The 14,380-nt window shown below is 37.6% G+C and overlaps 1 long non-coding RNA gene across 1 annotated transcript in view; it reads right to left on the reverse strand.

The window, feature by feature from the left end:
* Window positions 1-595: 595 nt before the first annotated feature.
* The window catches only part of LOC135984112 (uncharacterized), a 92,631-nt gene continuing 78,846 nt past the window's right edge, over window positions 596-14,380 (reverse strand). The window contains exons 2-3 of the long non-coding RNA XR_010602020.1: window positions 4,709-4,847; window positions 596-2,955 (exon numbers count right to left, since the gene is read on the reverse strand). This is a non-coding gene — a long non-coding RNA (uncharacterized LOC135984112). The remainder of the gene's footprint in view (window positions 2,956-4,708; window positions 4,848-14,380) is intronic.

A 14,380-nucleotide genomic window follows, 5' to 3' on the forward strand; every position in this document is an offset into this window, starting at 1 on the left:
TAAGGACTCATTTTATGCAAAAAGTGTAAACTGCCTGATTATTATTTTTGATCAAAGAAAATATGATCAGTGAGTAGAGTATATAATCCCATTGTGACTAATTCATTGGTTAGCAGACACTATACTTGTGTACATACTGCTGTCACACGGCAGAGAGGAATGCAACTTAATATTAGGCAGCATGACATTCCATAGGGTACAATCTGGACCTATTAAGGGGACACTGCTGTTCATTCTCCAGCCTGGGGTACATTTTACACTGCTTTATTGCAGAGCGTCCGCTATTGGCCTGTTCTCACACAGCCTTTAGCATACAAATTCACTGCCAGCTAAATACATGAGCATTCTGACCAGTCATTCATGAATTACATATAGGGCAATATCTGCAAATTCTTGGTCCCAGCCTTGTCTCCCCAGAAATATGTATCTTCTAATGTCTAGTACACTACTTATAGAAAGTCTGTCATTTCATCTAAAGGAAAATGATATGTGCACCACCCTATTTTATCCCAAATGGAGCTTCGTACACACTTTAATATAAACACACTCGTTAAGATAACACAATAACGAGTTTATTAACTACAGAAAGCTAGATTTTAAGTGATTACAAGTACTGATGCCTTAAAGACAGGATCGGTTACAAATGTCTTATCTCTGAAGAACAGGTTTGAGCCTGCCTTTCTAACTCTGGAACATGTTATAACAAAATTATACAGTAGAAACTTACAAATGTACACACAGGATTGGTACACATTTTACTAGGACAATAATGTTCAGCAAATTATGAATTTTCAAATGATACCCCACAAAGGCTTACTTTGTACAAAATTTACATAGGTTTGTAAAAGTGGTGACCATAATAGTGTACACCATCACATGCTGTGACAATGACAAGTTCAGAATACAGTGGTTACTTTTACTGATAGACATTGAGCCAATCTTTGAAAATGGCTGCAAAAGACAGTGAATAACAAAAAAAAATTATAACACCTCAGTTACATTTCAGCAAAATTTATTGATAGGCTATATAATATAAGTGTAACTTGTAATTAGATATGGACTGGAGACAAAATAACTGGCTGTGAATACTGGAACTGGGCAAAAAAATATTTTTCAGTTCAGCCAGTAAACTTAAAAATCAGGGGAAATATTTGTTACCAAACCCTTTTGGAATGGGTCAGCAAATTGGAACAGTCCATTTCAGGCCATCACACTCTGTGTGCATCCCCCTTTTTAACCTTTAGCACAGTAGTTAAGGCACTTAGCTGGGATGTGGGAGACCCACATTTGATTCTCCACTCTGGAGCAGGGATTGTGAACTCAAATTTCCCCTCACACCCAGATGGGCATCCTAACCCAATGGCTATAGAGTATTCCAGGGTGGGTTGCTCTCAATCTAGCCTGATGAAGCTGTTCTATTTCATATCAATGCTTAAATATTTACTGGGTCAGCAAGAGACAGAGATACTTATTATTCTAGTGATTAAGATGCTCAATTGGGGTGGAGGGGAGAGATCTGGGTTTGAGTCCCTGTTACAATGAATGTTTAAGTATTTACACACAGTGGAACAGCTTTAACAGAAGAAATGAAAGTACCCTACCCCAGAATAGCCAATAAGCTGGGTGTCAGGGCTCTCACCTGATAGTGGGGAGATCGAGTTCAATTCCCTGCTCCAGAGTGGGAGTCAACTTTGATCGCTCACATCCCAGGCAAGTGCCCTAATCACTGAGTTAAATGTGGTTATAGAAAAGGTTGTAAAGGGACATACACACACACACACTTACCCAGCCAAAACTATTGGGTCAAATTTGCAACTAGTTTTGGGTCATTTTTTAGCAAACAAACTATTAGTCCAAAAGATTTCACCCAGCTCTACTGAACACCAACAAATTACCTGTAGATAACTCATCTTCTGTGTGTCAATAACTCGCAAAAATGCAATGTTTTATTCTCTAATTCATTACCAAAACTATGAGACCAATTTATGTCCTATCAACAGCTATAGAATGAAGAACATATAATAATACTTTTGGGTTTTTGTAAAGGATGTACAATGAGAAAAGAAAAATATTTACAGATTCATCTTTAAGGGCTTATCCTCACAGGGAAATAGGCCAGATTAGATATTGTGGAATAAATACTCCTCACTACATCCCCATGTAGATACTCCAAATACACACTAAGAACTACTTTGCAAGGTGTTGCTTAAACCACTGTGGAAGTGGACTAAGCTAAAACACAACTCTCCCCCCTCCCACACACACTCTTATAAGAGCGTGGAATTGCTATTGAGCTTTACATTCACATCCTACCTTATTCTGCAACAACTTCCCCATGTAGACAAATCCTAAGGAAAACCAACTGTCATCTGGCATGTACTGAATATCTATGCAGTATTGGCTGAAATACCACACAGCTCTGCTTTGCTTGGCAGGTGCTTTACTTGCCAACAAGCTAGCAGCAGACAGATGTTTTTTGAGTCACTGGGGAGGGAAATCCTCAAGAGTTGTCTGACATTAATATTGAAAGAGTAGTCACTTATCTCTTCCTCTCTCTCCAGCTGCTACATAGCTCAGCCTGGTCCTACATAATGAAAGTCACGTAGTCAGAATTTCCCATTTCATTTTCAAGGGATTGAGTTGAAAAATACTAATACTGCTTGTGACACTCTGACTTACTGAATAACTCTGCTTAGTAGCGTTTTACACCAAGATATCGTCAAAAAGGTACCACCAGAGAAATTTCAATTTCTCTTAAATTAGGTTCAGAATCCTTGTCTTGGGCTTAGAGTGAACAACAAAATGAAGGATGTTATACATTATTCCCATAGTATACCTATCTGTAAAATGGATTTAATACCAATCTTCCCAGTGATTCAAGAGATGCTTGATAAATGATGGTCATGGGCTTTCAGACACTTGGATAGATGTCATGATGAATGAGTATTAACAACACTACATATGATTACAAAACACAAGAGAAAAAGGAACACAGTTATTCATTTTTTCATCTTCAAAAGGTGAATTTTAATTTTAACTTTAGCACTTGGAAATAATGGTTTTAGAACTACAATACATCTAACTAACAAACAAACATAGAAACTTCTGACATTGCCATATTGCCCACATAATATATGACTTTTGAAATTTCAACTGTTATACTCTACAAAAAGAGAAAAGCCTAACTTCTAAGAAAAACTATCCCTTCTGTATTTTATCAGAAAGGCAGTCAGTAATCCTCAGAGGTATCTTGACTATAAATTATGCTTAATCAAAGAAGCCCCTATGAGCCCTTCTCATTGGAATGTCTTTAAGAGAGTCTGACACAGTTGTAGACAAGGTGGAGCATTTCAGCAAAAAATACTAGCCAAGAGCAATACATTTCCTAACATAAGATTAAAGTTAGGGGAATTTTAATTAGCAAGCTGTAGCTAGTGAATGGGCCTGTACAATAGGTTAGAAGAGTCACTTTCCCTAGTGGGAACTGAACAATTTTTCAGACCAGAAAGAACAATTTGAAACTAAACTCTGCTATTGGCTACCATCAGGCTATTAAAATAACTTTAAAAATAATCTTTCCTGTGAGTAGCTGGACAACTGCAAAGGAAGAAAATAATTTTAGATTCAAAATGGAGAAAAAAGCTTAGGAATTATGGTCTTTCTTAGTCCAGCAAGTGTCTAGGTGCCAAAGACCCTCAACTCTCATTAACTTCTTTGGGAATTGTGGGTACTCAAACTTGCAGGATTGACACAGAGTATGTAAGCGTACTTGAGTCCTTAAAGTTGAAAGTGGAGGGAGATATGCCAAGAGTTGAAACCCCATGTTTGAGCTTGATTCTAAACAATGCTGTGGTATGCACAGAATTTCTCTTAAGTAGTTCAGTGTCTTAGACATACGCTAATATCCTCCTTCCTCGAAGATAGCAATCAAAGCTTCAAAAGAGGTAACCAATAAGTGAGTAAGGTTTTCTGCTATGTGTTACACAGATAACGAGAAAAATGAGTCCCATGCAACAGAGACTTCCCAACAATGGGAAGAGGTTCACTATATTTATTATGTGAGCCCATATACTTGCCATTACTTGGTTTCTCAAGTCTGATTTTGATGACTACATCTCCCCAAAGAGCAGAGATGAGGGATAAAAGATATAGGTTAAATAAGGATCTAACACAGATGGGGATTAAAAGAGAAAAAAAAAACAGAAAATTTTGAGAAGAGCAACTGTTGGAAAATGTTTAAGCTGCCAACAACTGACATTGTTGCAAACCACTGTAGAATTGAATAGCCTAAGGAATGGCAGAGTGGGAAAAAGTTTATTAATGAGCCAATAAGACTTGTTAGTTTCCTTTGTGCGAGGGTTGAATTTTGTCATCTGAAAATTGAGTTTTATCATCAAGTATATCTAATTTGTAATGTATTCAGAATGAGAGGTTTTTTTGTTTTTTAATTTCAAAAAGTTTCCTTATATAAAAAACATTAGCTTATGTAACAGCTTTCCTATATCAAATAAGTACAATATGCTAGTGTCAACTAAATACTTGATGTGTTAACTTCATCCAACCAAATGAAAACATACAAGTATTTTTAACCGCCAACATTTACCATTTGAAAATATTTCCATAATATTACAGGTATTTCTTAATTTAATTATGTCAGACATTAAATGGCAAATATACTATTTGAATAGTGACCCCGTGTAATACTTACATACTTGCAGACAAAGTAGATCATTTCAGTAGAAAATCTAGTCAAAACACCATGCATCTACTGGCTGTTCACACTGTTAAATCATTCCCAAAGGCGTTGCCTTATGAACAGGAAAGTGTAAAGTAGCTTGTTGTCCTTCCTGTTGGCAAAGTAGAGGAGAATAAAATAGTTTACCATTCTAACAACTATTGAATGTTGTCCAGGTTACAAAATACTTTTACCTGTGAAGATTTGGAGACATACGATTTTATACATTTTATACATTACAAATTCTCTCTCAGGCACATCCCTGAGTACAGGATGGTGTGAAATGCGTAAGCACAGAGGCAGCAGGAAGGACTGTACTTCCAGCTCTCTTCAGTGCTCTGTCTGGTGTGGAGAGCTGCATTGTCTCATCTCCATCCTGCAACCATAGAGCTCTGGATACTATGGGAGTGGATGGAGGGAGCAATCTGCATTATCCCATAAGCAGAGGGTTTGCAAGGTGGGAGAAAGCTCCCTGCATGCTCCTTTCTCTCCATACACCCTTGCAAGGATGAGTTACAATGTGGCCCTAAAAAGTAAAATAATCAAAGAAATAGCTTTCTATAGATGTTGCTATACCACAACACCACCTGAGACTGGGCAATGTCAGATACCTGAGAGGAAGTGTCAGTCATGAGAACATCATAGGCCAGCTCAACTCACCTTTTAAAATCACAGTCTCCAGATTACACCTCTTGGTTAAGTAATTAATGTTAGCAAACTGTACAGCTATTACAGCTGCTGAGCATAAATTAATTTTCTTTTTATCTCAGTAGATAAAGAACAGTTGTTTGTTCTGAATTTTAAATGCTTTCCTCTGCTGACAAAGAAAGATGGCATTTTGACAGTGAAAACGACTGAACACTAGTGATAGCTCAGAGTTATTATTGGAGGATTTTAATTTGTTCTGTTCATAAATGTTTAATAGTTGACTTTAATTGCATTATTTTGAATTCACCTGGAGACAGTTTCAAAAATTCACATTTGTGAGCTAAAAAGTGAAACTGTTTGACTTTATCCTACAACATTCAGAGGGGTAGCTGTGTTAGTCTGTATCAGCACAAAAACAATGAGGAGTCCTTGTGGCACCTTAGAGACCTTCATCAGTGGGTTATAGCCCATGAAAGCTTATGCCCAAATAAATTTGTTAGTCTCTAAGGTGCCACAAGGACTCCTCATTATTTTTATCCTACAGCAGTGGTTCTCAAACTTTGGGGTCCCGACCCCATTTTAAAGGGGTCACCAGGGCCAGCATTAGACTTGCTGAGGCCCAGGACCAAAGCCTGATCCCCAGTACCCAAGGGCTTCAGTCCTGGGCAGTGGACTCAGGTTACAGGCCCCCTGCCCAGTGCTGAACTCCATGGGCATCTGCTTTGGCCGCCCACCTAGAGCAGTGGAGCTCGGGCAGGCTCAGGCTTTGGTTCCCCACATTGGGTCATGTAGCAATGAAGTGTGAGAACCATTGTCCTAGGGTATGAATGGTCTTGATTTAGACCTTTCATAATTAAGAGAACTGTACTTTAAATAGTTATTGACATATAGCTTGGCATTCTGCTATCTAAAAAATGTGCTACAATACTCAACTGTTTTATATTTCCTTGAAGGAAATTAGCACATCCAAATTTCCAATTCAATTGCCCATTACAAAACAAAGAGTGAGAACTCCTTCTTTAATCACCTCAATCTCCTCCTCTCCTACCAAATCTCTAGTTCATCATCATCCCCTGAAAATATCCTGACCGTGAAGCACATTTCTGAAATACCTAAACTGGCGTTTCCTCTTCTTCTTAATTAAATTCAAGCTCCTACTTATCTACAAAACTTTTCATAATTCCTCTGCCTCTATTCCCACACTACATCAATCTCTTCAGCTTGCCTACTCCTCTTCTGATTATTCCCTTTTGTTTCCTTCAACTACTCCCAAGTGTACATCTTCTTTCATACTGCCACTTATGCCTGGAACAGCTTCCCAATGAATGTGTGCCAAGCTCCTTTTCTCCATCCAAATGCTCCCTTTTCTCAGCCACCCTATCACATTGGCCTGACTCCCCCCCAAAAAAACAAGATAGTTTTGGAGCCCAGTGGTAGATGATTTCTTTTTGGGGAGAGAATTGAAGAAATAGAGTTAAAATACTGTGCTCTATATTTATTCACCCAGAGCCAAATTAATCTCTGGTGTAACTTCAGTGGCATTGGACCTGAATTTATATGGCTGAATACATACAAAACCGGATCATACAACTCACAGGATTTTGGATAGAAGTAGTGCTAATGTGGGGTGGATTTGAATCTGCTTTGGACCTGTTTTGTGAAGCGATATCAATTATGAAACTCATCTTAATTCCCTCAGTCACTTTCTTCACCTAAGTACTCACTGGTGCAGCCGTGTAATATAAGACGACAAGCTGGAGGGCTTGTCTCAAGATGTGTCTATCCCTTCTCAGAAAGAACTATATTATTGTTGAATAGGCCAATGGAAAATCAGCTTTTTCAATACTCCTTTTTCTAGGTGCCAGAAATTCAGAAGACCCTCTCTCATTACTTTTACAAATGATACTTAAATAAGTCTGCAGTGCATTGCTGCAATGCATGCCAGATTTATTTCACAGTGCAAGTAGCTTTACCTTTCTAAATATATTTGGAATTAATGTTTTAGAGAACATTTTTCCATTCATTAATATTTAAATATTGACTAAAAGAATGAAAACATTACTAATTACTTTAGTAAGACTGTGGATGAGATCCATCGATAGGTGTTCCATAACAAATTCCCCTCCAGTATGCTTTTCCACAAATATTTTTTTAAGAGTTTCTGTGTTTAGGCATACATTTATTCTCCAGATGAAGTCATAGGCTTGTCTTATTATTATAAAGCAGTACAACATGGATGTAAAATACTACCACTTTGCACTGGTGCATATAATTACAGAAGGTGCAGGACAGTGAGAATTGGTCCTATTCTATCGTTGATCATCCCTGCAGCCAATGGAAGTAAAAAAGTTTCAAGGCCATTAAGAAACTTGTCCACTCGAGAGGGTCTTAAACCATACAATTCAGATACAGATTTTGCAACAAAACCTCAAAAAACAAAGTTTATGGGTATTTGAATTCAAGATTAAGTTGGGATTCATTTTTGTGTGTGTGTGCACCAATATAGCAAGTGATGACATTTTATAATAATCAAAATATACTATGAGAAAGTAACAGATTACTGCCCTTGATCTGTATCCATACCCCAAAAATGGTTTTGCTTCCAAAGTATCTTTGGATAATTATTGCTGAGCCTTTTATTTGCATTAAAGCATGTAATCAGATTAGACAAGAGAAGTCATATTTTACCTCTAATACAAAGACAAGCAGTCAAACAATTAAATATCTTTCCCTTACACAATATTGGGTTAATTTTAAAACAAGTGGAAAGAGAGGTCATCTTTAGCTCTACTTTTGGGCCTAGCATTAGCACTTCTTTCACCATTGCTAAAACTACCATGAGTAAGCACAAACACCACCATCAGAAACCCATTAAAAAATTGGCTGGTCTTCAAATAGCACATTTCCAACAAACATACAAAAAACCATCTGGAATGTCTGGTTAATTCCAATTTGCATGATTGCCCAGGACCTCACGTGTGATTTAACTGCAGATAACAGAAGCAATTCAGCAATAATCCAGGGATTATTCTCACACACATCCAAGGCTATCTGAATTGTTTTAAATGACTATGTTTTCTGAACACTGATGAGTGATGACTGTTTTAAGAGTGCTACAAGAGTGTTGCACTCAATGAAAAATTGTGTAACTCTTACTAAAATTCACAGGAGTGAAGGCCTCCACTCCAACAGCTCATTCATTACTCAAATCAGAGTTTCACTGCTATACTATTTAAATGTGTTTTTCATCAGAAAACAGTGCACAATAATATCTAGGAGGATAGTATTCTAATCCTGTCAAGGAACTCTTGATGAAAAACTCTCTTCAGGTCTTGAAACCAGGGCTAGATGAACTGGATTGATTAAAACAAGAACCACTCTGAACCCATGACCATCACATGTATTTTGAATGATGATACCCATAAAATACATATTTTAATATAGTTAATAATGATTTTGCACAGATGCTCAGACCTAAACCCCTACACATAAATAAGTGGCAAGCAGAAGCTGTTTTCCATGCTTTATGCCAGATGTGTTTTCAGCTTCAAAAAACAATTAGACTTCTATCAAATTCCTGGTGCATTTGCAAATGAGGTACCTGTGGCATACCAGGATACAATCCAGAATACAGGGGTACATTCTGTCACAGTGTAATTTTATTAACTTTCAAGGAGTAACTCCATGGAGTAACTCTTGATGTACCCAAGCGTAACTGACAGGAGGGGTAAAGGGTAAGACCGACTCCTTGTAGTAACCATTTCTTAATGACAAAAATGCTCAAATTTACCTTTTCCCCCACTCTCAAGGGACTTATGTTCCAAATACGCTTAATTTCTATATAGTGTATCAAATATTTTCTTTCAACAAATCTGATTTTCATAACTTCTGTAGTGGTAAAATGTACCATATACCGCTCTCCAAAGCAGATCTAAACAAGAGAAAAGGGGAAACGACACTGTGACAGAATGTGCCCCTGTATCCCATCCTGCATACTATCATAATAATCTTTGTACAAAGTATGCCTTGTAAGGTATCATTTGAAAACTTATAATTTGCTGGTCAGCATAGTCCTGATAAAATATGTGGCAACATTGTATTATAATATTTCCCTGTATGGTGTTAACACCACAGTCCTTCGCAAACAGAAGTTGGCAAACCAGTCTGCCCTAAACAAAGGAATGTGCACTCTGTTTAATTTGTATTTAAGCAGTAAAAAGTCATCAAGCAGGAAGAAAAGACAAATTAAGTTCAAGCAGGAGAAAACAGCAGGGAACATCCTTCCACAGATTGTTCCATAGTCCCCAGCTGGCAATATTTTTAAGAGGGCGACTGAAACTATAAAAAAGAGTGACAAACACCTCAAAAGATATCTCTACATCCATGCCCATTGCATTCACTGCACCGGAAGTGACAATGGAATCATTCGTTAGACTCTGGGGGAAGGGTCCTGACCTATAGTGTTTGGTCAGTAAGACTGCTGAAGGCATGCAGAGAGAAACTTTGCTTGAACCTGGTATAGTTTATTAAGTTAGGAACTGATAAAGGTCTTATTTTATTTTTCATGTAACCATTATTGACATTTGCCTCATTAATTGTACTCACTTAAAATCTCTTTCTAGTTAAATTTGTTTTGTCTGACCCAGTGTGTTTAAATTGAAATGCCTGGGTAACTCCATTTGGGATGACAAGTTGTGTGCATATTAACTCTCTTAAAGGGATAATGAATTTAATATAATTTGGACTGCCTAGGAGAGGGCACGGCAGTTCACAGCATACATTTCTGGGGGGGAAATCTAAGACTGGGGGTGTGTTTGGGGTCACCCTGCAGTATAACCAAAGCTGGTGAGAGCAGGGTGTAACTTGCAAGCAGAACCTACACAGACACTCAAGGTATGGTATGGCTTGCATATTGGAAGGCTGTTTGTGAGCAGCCCAGGTGTGTGTCAGAAAGGCACTCAAGGTTTCAGGGCAGTGGTGACAACAGTTTATTGGTCTGGATTGTACTCTGGTATGTCACATCCACCAATATAAGTTCAAGTGAGAAGAGAACACAGCCCTTGGTCTTTTTGTGATTTTCCCAACCAGGTCCCCTCCCCACGCTTCCCCCCGCCCAACTCACATTAGAGTAAGATCGGTATCCAGTGTTCACATTCTAAACATTTTCTTACATTTCATCATTTGCTGCATAGTTTAGGACTATGTACATTTTCCTCAGGTGAAGTTTGCGAATTTTGCAAAATATGTTATTCACGAAGTGTCTGACAGACTATTAAACTTGTGAGAATGAACCAACTTTTGGGGGTTTCTTCAAAACTCTTGAACATTGTGCTCTAATTCTACCAAACGATGAAAGCTTGTGAAACACCAGAAGCCACTCTCTACTGTTCTGTGGAGCAGAAACATAAGAATATTTGACTACAGAATCAGGAGCACAAACCAGAAAGAAAAGTGACTAACTCAATTTCTCGCTAGAGTTTTCAAATGTAGCTTCCCAGTGATTGATCTCAGTCTTCCTGTCATTTCCTTGCCTCTTGCTTTCATCAGAATATACTGAGAAAATACCATGGGAGGTATTTCCCTTAGGAATTTTGAAAGAACCTTTTATTCAATGTTAGCAGTGTACCACATCATTCAATCAATATTTTGCAAAGATATATATAATTGACACATTTCTTGGTATACTCAAAGATTTCACAACAGTGAAAGGTAACTGAATCATCCTATTTTGCATATTCTATATTCCAGTGTAGGGTATTTTTCTTTCCAGGTGAAGCTCAATATGAAGCTTAATATTATACATTGGCAGAATAATTTGGTATGCTTTTTTTAATTAAGGTAAAATGAATTACAGCAAAGTGAAATCATGGTAAAACAATACCTGATTTAGACTCCTATTATTGAAAGTAATAGTTTCAGTATATTATTGTGATATTTCATATTTGTAGAGTAGAACCGAGACTGTCTGTCCAACTCATCAGTACAATCACACACCAACCTGAGGTTTACTGAGTCAGTAGTATGAGACCTTACTATAGTTATCTATTAAATGATTGCTTAGAAGTTGAAAGAGGCAGTCATTTTTTGGTGAGACTCATCAGACTTGCAGATTAGTAAAGTGTAATAACAATTTTCTACATTATAACCTACAACAAATTCTTAGGCCAAGAGGTCACTTTGAAACTGTTGATATGTCTAACATTCTGGGCAACAAATTAATTGTTGAACATTAAATTTTTGGAATTCAACCTTGATTTTATCGTTTCTAGAGCATTGAAAAGAGTGAAGTTGCCAAGTGTCAAAAGACTCCCTTTTTAGTGCTGGAAGGTGTCATAGGTTTCACCCCCACTGTGAACTTTAGAGTACAGATATGGGGACCTGCATGTGAATCCCTAAGCTCAATTAACAGCTTAGATCTGGTCTAGTTGCCACCACCCAAATGATTTATGAGTTATTTGGGAAACTCCGTCTTCCCCCCAAAAAAACATTTCCCTCCCTGGGTAGCCTTGAGAGACTCCTCTACCAATTTCCTGGTGAACACCGATCCAAACCCCTGGATCTTAACACAAGGAGAATTTAACCATCTCCCGTTTTTCCCCCCACCAATTCCTGGTGAGTCCAGACCCAATCCCCTTGGATCTTAAAAACAGAGAAAAATCAATCAGGTTCTTAAAAAGAAGGCTTTTAATTAAAGAAAAGAAAGGTGAAAGACAAACCTCTGGGAGAGATTAGCATACCAGCTACTCTCACAGACAACAGATTCAAAACACAGAGGATGTTCCCCTAGGCAAAAACTTAGTTACACAAAAAATACCCAATTTGATTATTCCCCTAATGCACAAGACAAGTTACAAAAAGAAAATAAACAAAACCTATTTATTCCTTTTCTAATACTCACTACTCTGATAAGAGCTGATTCCTTGATCTTTTCCATTTCAGCCAAAACTGAAACTGACCCAGACAAAGGGAACTTCCCTCCTTCCTTTTGAAACATTTTGTCCCCACATTGGTTCCTCTGGTCAGGTGTCAGCTAGGCTAGGTGAACTTCTTAACCTTTTACAGGTAAAAGAGATATTAACCCTTAACTATCTGTTTATGACAGAAGGTATAGTAGATGTGGAGGGAGAGTAGAAAGAACCCAAAAGCTCAAGGTATGTCTCCTCCCAAACAACCCTCCTGTAAAAAAGGTAGTGGCTCCATTCCACTTCCTCGCTCCTCAGCCTTCTACATCTGAAATGTACTCTTAACTCCTTGGTAGCTCCCCTCCTTTCTTTGCCTATTTCTCTGAACTGCTCAGAGGGGAAAGGATGTAAGCAGAGGAGTAGAGGGCCCAGAGCTGCAGGCTAACATGCTTTGTTTCAAGGAGAACCACATTTCTATTAACTGAGGCAAGACAGGGAAACTGAACAGCAATAGAGAAGAACCTATGCACAACGTGATAAACTTAAGAGTTCTAATCAAGGCATCCTGAATCACTTCATTATTTTAAAATCTTCAATATGATGAATATTAAATAAATAGCTAAGGATTTCTGCAGCATCTGGAAAAAAGTGAATATTTGTCATAATTAACCAAATAATTGTCTTGTTATTGCTTCTGTACAGTAGATCTCAGATATCTGTGAAAATTATCAGTTCCACTATATTTTCAAAAGCATTACTAAAAGCCACTTAACACTATATTGAAACTATAACCTCTAACAATAGCAGGATACAAAAGCAGAGACATTGTATACAGTGAATTCACCTTAGTGTCATTTATTCATTGCAGGTCAACTACAATATATAGCCATGAACAATCATATCAAAATAGTCTGTGTTTATAATTTTACTCTGAGTATTGAGGGTCATCTATGAAATCAAAGGTCTCTGCATGACATGCAAAATAGAGCATGTCAGTTGTTTCCAACTGATTACAAAACTGAAGAGTTTAACAAAAGGCAAATGAAAAAATTCTCACTGATTCACAACTTTAATACATTCCTACTATCCGTGGTGTATTTAAAAGATTATTAAATGGTGTTTTGTTGTTTGCTCATGTGCAGATTTTAGTTTTTCTAGGAGCTGTTTAAACATCACTCTACATCATGAAGGCTCTTGTTTGGACTTATGGGGCTGGACAAGGATCATATCCCTTTGCAAAACTGCACAAGGATCTCTGATAAAAGTAGTCCAAGTACTCCACAAACCAAAGCAATTAATTGTTCTTCCTCCATTTGTGGAGCAAGATGCTGAGAACAGAGCAAAGAGGGAACTTGGAGCAATCTGCTCCATCCATTAACATTGTATTGCTTAGTTGTGCATGGAAAATTAAATGATCGCATCATATGCAACGACAATATACATATTTAAGAATCTTGCTTGTTGAAAACAAATTGCAAAAAGCATGTCCCTCATTTCACTGAAAATTGTAGAAATTCCTTTATTTTACTTACCATCTGTAGGAGAACAGAGGCAATTGCTGCCATAATCAAATCAGAAGTTAATAGGGGGGTGAGATTTGGCTGCGGTAGTGAAAAGAAATGCATGGATATTGGAGATGTTGAGGAGGAAGAAGCAGTTGGGTTTAGAAATAGTTTGGATGCATGGGGAAAGGGAGAGGAAGAAGCCAAAAATATCCTCCAGACTGTAGGTGTGAATGATGGGAAGGGGGTATGGTTATTGACAGTGATAAAAAAAATAAGGTAAATGGAGAATGTTTAGGAGGAAAGATGAGGAGTTCAGTTTTGGCCATGTTCATGACAAACAAGAAAAGAAGCTGAGATTTGGGATTGGATGGAAGGATACAGTTTAGTAATAAAGAGATGGATTTAAAAGTCAGCAGCTGAGGGTACAGCAGGCTCCCCCTAGATTTATAATAGGGGATATCCATGGTAATTGTTGGCAAATATTGACTTTTTCATGCCTTCTACTTAATAAAATCCAGACCATAAAATCTAGTTACATTACATGTTGAATTTCATATAAAATAATCAGTCTTCTACATATTCTTAGCCAG

Source organism: Chrysemys picta, chromosome 5 (genome assembly GCF_011386835.1).
Source record: "Chrysemys picta bellii isolate R12L10 chromosome 5, ASM1138683v2, whole genome shotgun sequence".
NCBI classification, from domain to species: Eukaryota; Metazoa; Chordata; order Testudines; family Emydidae; genus Chrysemys; species Chrysemys picta.